At 45.9% G+C, this 6431-nt stretch overlaps 1 protein-coding gene across 3 annotated transcripts in view; it reads left to right on the top strand.

Moving 5' to 3' along the window:
- Positions 1 to 1116: 1116 nt before the first annotated feature.
- Positions 1117 to 6431, top strand: part of EPS8 (epidermal growth factor receptor pathway substrate 8) — a 197366-nt gene continuing 192051 nt past the window's right edge. Inside the window, exon 1 of one of the 3 annotated variants that reach the window (XM_027541429.1) lies at positions 1117 to 1387. The gene's annotated coding sequence lies outside the window, so the exon portion shown is untranslated. The remainder of the gene's footprint in view (positions 1388 to 6431) is intronic. The other 2 variants (XM_027541433.1, XM_027541426.1) reach the window with 2 other exon arrangements.

The raw sequence follows: 6431 nt of genomic DNA, 5'->3' as shown, positions 1-6431 counted from the left end.
TCTTCCTTATTGGACGAAACAAGCAGATTCAATCTGTTTTAACCAAGTTTATTTTATAGTCTTTACTCGATTCCTGGGAGTCCTGACCTTAAAGAAGTAAGAAAGGAGGGGGCCATAGCTATGACAAACGGGGGGGTTTCAAGAAGAAGTGAATGCAACGTCACACACGAAAAGACTTCTCATTCAGTGCTTCCAGAGACTACTGGGCAGAGAAAAGGTTATGAGGGTTGGTTAGGATGACGGAAGATGAGATGGTTGGATGGCATCACCAACTCGATGGACATGAGTTTGAGTAAGCTTGGGGAGCTGGTGATGGACATGGAAGCCTGGCGTGCTGCAGTCCATGGGGTCGCAAAGAGTTGCACCCGACTGAGCGACTGAACTGAACTGAGCAAGGTCGTGAAAGGTATTATGTGGAAGAAGCCTCCACTATTTCAAACCACATCAGGCTCTTGGCAGGAGCTACGAGAAAAAAAATAGCATTCCAGGCAGGCGTGTGAAGCGGGTCTGGTCTTGCTGCTTGCAGCTAAGGACTGGCAGTTTGGAGACTCCCAGGGACCGAATGGAGGCCCCCTTGGGTGCCACCAGTTGATGGCATGAGTTGGGGAGAAAAATAAAAAGAAGAGACAAAAGGGGGGGAAAAATGGTGGTAGGGTCCTGGGAGGAAGACAGAGGCTGGAGGGTCTTTGGGTGCGCCGGGTTTACTGTTCGCAGGTTAGTGGCCACGATGTGGGCACCAGGACCTGGGGCGCTCCCTCCGCCCGGAGCATCCACTCTTGCCCGGGGCAAACCTCTTGCTCTCCTCCCCTTCCAGAGCCTCCCGGCTGCTAGTCGGTCCTGCTAGGAAACAGGACTTTTGACTTCTGGAAACACGTCGGCGGCTCAGAACTTCGGTCCGACTTTGATCGTGGCCTTGATAGCTCCGAGAGGTGCCCTGCCCTCTCTCCTCCCGCCCCTCTCCCGCCCACCCGGCCTCCGGGCGCGTTCGCCTCCCGCGCTGGGGTAGACCAGTTAATCGGCTGCTCGGCTGCCGCCAAGACCCGGAGAGCGGAGCTGGGCTCAGGGCGCGCGGCGCGTGCTCGCGGGCTCGCTCCAGGAACTGGGCGTGCGCGGCGCGCGGCCGATTCAGCGGGCGAGCCGGCGAGCGGGCGTGCAGCTCCAGACTTCCCCGGCAGCGGCGGCGGGCGAGGCAGTCTCGTCGAGTGCGAGGCCGGCGCTCAGCTCGCCCCGGGAGACCGGTTCTCCTCGGCCGGGCGCCGACGGCGGCCGGCGGCTCGCAGAGGACTGGGAGGGAGCGGTCCGGGTCGGGGGCTTTCTCCCGCCGCCTCCCGCCGGGTGAGGGCTCGAGGAGCCTCCGGGGAAGCGCGGCCCGGAGGGCGGATTCGAGGTAAGAGCCCCTCGGAGAAGGGCGCCTACCGGGGTCCCGCGTCTCGGACTCTTCCGTCGATTTTCAAAACCCGCCTTTGTGTGCCGAGATGGAGCGGTGCCAGGCGCCGCGTCCGCCTTCGTTCACTCTGACTGCTTTCAACTGGTGTCGGGAGCCAGGTGTGCTAGGGCGCTGCCTCCGGAGCGAGCCCGCGCGCGGGTCCCGGGCGTCCCGAGCCGGTGCCCGCCCTCCGCGCTCGGGGCTCCGGCAGGGTGGGCGGAGGAGACGCACACGGTCCTTGTCTTATTTCCCGGTAACTTGAGCTTCCGCAGGTACACCTGCGTTTCTCTGGTCCTCCGGACGACTCCAGGGCCGTATATTCTTCTCCCGGCTTGTCTGAGACTTGGGCTTTCATAGAGCTACCCCCTCCATCCCCACATTGGTGGGGGTGTGTGTATGTGGTCTTTTCCAACTGACACTTTGCAACAAGATCCCGCCATCGTATACCCCTCCAATTTCGAGAGAGCACGTTGTTTGTGTGTAGTTGTCACTCCTAATTCCTGGTGACTTTCCTTTCTTAGCGGCTTCACTCGGCTCACTTACCATTTTACTTTTGGGGAGATGGCCCTTCTGGAGTCTTTGTCAGTAAATGCCTTCGGAGTGGGTTTCCAAGACCCTGCCCGCTCCTCCTACCCTCTCACTTTCTTCTCTCCTTTCAAGGACTCCCTGTATGCAGAATCTTGCCAGGGTTCGTCCCCTCCCTTGCATTGTTTGTCAAATCCTTTCCCCATGGTACCCACAGCCTCGCTGGACTCTCTTTGGGGGTAGGATCATGTATTAGGTATGAGGATTTGAACCCCTTAGGCGTCAAGAGCGGTAGAGCATTAGAAATTGGAATTCACCTTTACAAAATGTATTTCCATGAAATGTATTATTGGTTTTCTTTTGACGGTTTCAGTCCTCACCTCAGATAATAAGAGGAATAGCTAATCCTGAAGAGTTCAGATAAAACTTCGTTTGAGACGCGTGTGACTGCTTTGGTTTCGGCTTTATTTTGGGGGGAAATAGAAGAATTGGGATTCCTAGTAGTCTTCTTTATATACATATAACAAAGTAGCTGTGTTGTGTATTGCTTCTAAAGTATTTCCATTGAAAGGATACCATTCTTCTACAGGGAACTGGGTTTTGTAAAGTGTGAACCGGTAATTTAGATCATGTGGTCATTGAAAATTAAAGGCTGTTTTGTCCTTTCTCACCTATTTTCTATTTGGAATTGGAGTTTTCTGGACATATTACTATAGTTCTTATGTAGCTGGTGTGGGAAATTTTGGGTCATGGGTTCACATTTTTACTTGGCAAGTTGAAAAATAACCCACTTTGTAGACTTGCCATGTAAAGGGTAGGGTAGAATGTATCGCAAATATAATAACATTTTATAGACTGCTTTTAGTGCAGAATTCAGAAATTAAGACTTCTAAAAATTCCACAAATCATTCTCTTCATAGAAGAAAAGGAAAGATAACTTGCTTTTAATTCCAGTGTTGTGAGATAACTCACAATATTTGATACATCCTCATTGTAATCTTTTTTCTCCCACTTTTCAGTGTCATTGAATATCATTATATAGTAATTTTCATCCTTTTACTAATATTGGGGGATTATTTTAAGTTGTATTTAGCATGAAGTTTCTTCAAAATGGTTTATTCTTGTTTGTTTCCTGTTGGGAATCTAATGCCAAATTTTGAACACTTGGCTTGTTTCCAATCAAATGTAAAGATTTTTATTTTTTTATCTCTAGATTTTCCTGCTTTAAATTTTTTGTCTATGCTAATACTTTTCAGGTATCAGTTCTTTTTTTTTTTTTTAATGCTATGGCATAGGCTTCCTGCCCTTTCCTTTCAGTGATTTTATGTGGTACATTTCAAATAGTAATCTGTTCCTTTTCTTTCATTATTTTACACCCGTGTTCACCCACTACTTTAAACTTTTTTAAAAAATTTACCAATTTTTTTTGGCCATGCAGCATGCAGAATCTTAGTTCCTGAATTAGGAATCGAACTCATGCCCCCTCCAGTGGGGCAGGAGAGTCTTTACCACTGGATCACCAGGGAAATCCTCACCCACTACTTTTTATTCTTCTTCTCCAGACTCTTCTGTTTTCTTCATTTATCTACTTTAATTCTGCAGCAGCTCACTTGAACCACGGCATGTATGAGGAAATACATTAAGAGTATCCAGAATAAAAGATGATGGTTTTTCTTAAGGTCTTGGTTTAGATGCTTGAAGTTTTGTCAGATGGATATTTTAGCACTGATTTGATTTATATAAAGTTAGTCAGCTTTTTGGAGTTGTGTTAAGCATACAACTATGTTTGGGTCATCAGAAGGCAACACAAGTAAATGATAATTACAAACTTTCAGACATCTGCAATGGTATGTAAGAGGAAAAAGAATTTTAATTTTAGTTAAGTACTTCACTTAGGGTACATCCCTGCAGGGAATTCCTGTGTGAAATTGTTTGCAGCTGTTAGTGATTGAAAATATTTCCTTCAGAAAAATTCTGTAATGGAGTAGTTGTAAACATTTGAGGTTTAGTGTATCCATGGAAGGTGTGAGGTTCTTCCATGCTTTACTACAGCCTCTTCAGTGTTTTCTAGATACATTCTTAAATGGTATTTTTAAAAACATATTTTGTTTTTTAGATCAGATTTATAGAAAAAGTGTGAAGATAGTAAAGTGACATCTCATATACCTCCGTATTGTTCCCCTATTACTATCCTGCATTAGTATTTGTTACATCAATGAGACGGTCTTGGTACATTGCTGTTTAGTCACTGAGTCCTGTCCGACCCTTTTGCAGCCCCCATGGGCTATTGTCCCGCCAAGCTCCTCTGTTCTTGGGATTTCCCAGGCAAGAATACTGGAGTGGGTAGCCACTTTCTTCTCCAGGGGATCTTCCTGCCAGAGGGATCAAACCTGCATCTCCTTTTTCTGCCAGGCAAATTCTTTACCGCTGAGCTACCAGGGAAGCTCGATGGTACATTACTACAAACAAAAGTTTATACTTTAGATTTCCTTAGTTGTAACTAATGTGCCTTTTCTTTTCCAGGACCTGTCATCTCGGGTGTCACGTTGCACTCAGTTGTCACATGTCCTTAGGCTTCTCTTGGCTGTGACAGTTTGTTAGACTTTCCTTGTTTTGGATGCTTTTTACAGTTTTGAGGAGTACTGGTCAGGTATTTGGAGAATGCCCTGTATAGGAATTAGTCGAAATTCTCCTCCTCAGATTGAGGTTTTGGGTTTTTGAGAGGAAGGTCATAGGGTACAGTGCTACTTTGATCACGTAGTGTAAACGGTGCTTACTACCTCAGTTGGTAAAGAATCTGCCTGCAATGTAGGAGACCCTGGTTCAATTCCTGGGTTGAGAAGTTATGCTGGAGAAGGGATAGGCTACCACTCCAGTATTCTTGGGCTTTCCAGTGGCTCAGCTGGTTAAGAATTGGCCTGCAATGCGGGAGACCTGGGTTCGATCTCTGGTAAAGAATCACCTGCAATGCGAGAGACCTGGGCTCGATGCCTGGGTTGGGAAGATCCCATGGAGAAGGGAAAGGCTACCCACTCCAGTATTCTGGCCTGGAGAATTCCATGGACTGTATAGTCCATGGGGTCGCAAAGAGTCAGACACAACAGAGTGACTTTCACTTCACTTTCACTATCAGGCATGATTTATCACTGTTGATATTGATCTTGATCACCTGGCTGCAGTAGTATTCGTTTTCTGCACTGAAAAGATTGCTCGTTTTTCTTTCTTTAAATTCTGCTTCTTAGAGGGACGTCACTGTGAACAGCCTATACTTAAGAAGTGGAGAATTATGCTTCTCTTTCTTATGTGTAGATTATATATATACATTTTTTGGAATTTTTTTGCATGGAAGATTTGTCTCTTTCCTCCATTTATTAAGGGCTTCCCTCATAGCTCAGTTGGTAAAGAATCTGCCTGCAATGCAGGAGACCCTGGTTTGATTCCTGAGTCAGGAAGATTCCCTAGAGAAGGGATAGGCTACCTATTCCAGTGTTCTTGAGCTTCCCTTGTGGCTCAGCTGGTAAAGAATACCCCTGCAATGTGGGAGACCTGGGTTTGATCTGTGAGTTGGGAAGATCCCCTGGAGAAGGGAAAGGCTACCCACTCCAGTATTCTGGCCTGGAGAAAACCATGGACTGTATGTATAGTCCATGGGGTTACAAAGAGTTGGACATGATTGAGCAACTTTCACTCACTCACACTCCATTTATTAATTTACTCAATCATTTGCTTATATTGGTCTGGACTCCTGGGTATACTTATATTTGTACTTTGGGTTGGAATCCAATACTACTTTATTTTGTTCCCCAAATTGTTTCAGTTTTGGACACTGTGAGCTCTTTAAGTTGGTTCCTGTCTTCCTTTGACAGCTCTCTATTAATGTAAGGTTTTTTTAAAAAAAATATTTCCTTACTTTCTAACATTAAAAGATGCTTCAAGATTATCTTCTATATTTCTGTTTCCTGCCCCAGCCCTAGGGTTAGCCAGAAAGAATCTGCTTCATCTTCTTCAGAAGTGATGTTAGAAGCCAAGATCTGGGTTCTAGGTATTCTTTTTTTTTTTTTTTTAATTAGTATTATTTTTAATTTAGTATAATTGCTTTACAATGTTATGTTCATTTCTGCTGTACAGCGGTGTGGATCAGCTATATGTATACATATATGCCCCTCCCTCCCACCCCTCTAGGTCATCACAGACTCTAGGTATTCTTGCTGCTACTGAGGTGTCCTTACTTGTAGAATCTCTCATCTGACAGCAGGGAATGCATATGTGTGTATACAAATGCCTGTAGATATACTTAGCTCTGCATGTTTCTCTATGTAACCATGTGTATCTGTGTGCATGTGCTCAGTCCAGTCCAACTCTTTTTAGCTCCATGGACTGGAGTCCATCAGGCTCCTCTGCCCATGGAACTCTCCAGGCAAGAATACTGGACTGGAGTGCCATCTCCTCCACATGCATATCTATTTTAAGCTAAATATGA

This window comes from Bos indicus x Bos taurus, chromosome 5 (genome assembly GCF_003369695.1).
Source record: "Bos indicus x Bos taurus breed Angus x Brahman F1 hybrid chromosome 5, Bos_hybrid_MaternalHap_v2.0, whole genome shotgun sequence".
Lineage (NCBI taxonomy): Eukaryota > Metazoa > Chordata > Mammalia > Artiodactyla > Bovidae > Bos > Bos indicus x Bos taurus.
Note: the sequence above shows the minus strand (reverse complement) of the source record. Positions and strands in the feature narration are given on the sequence as shown.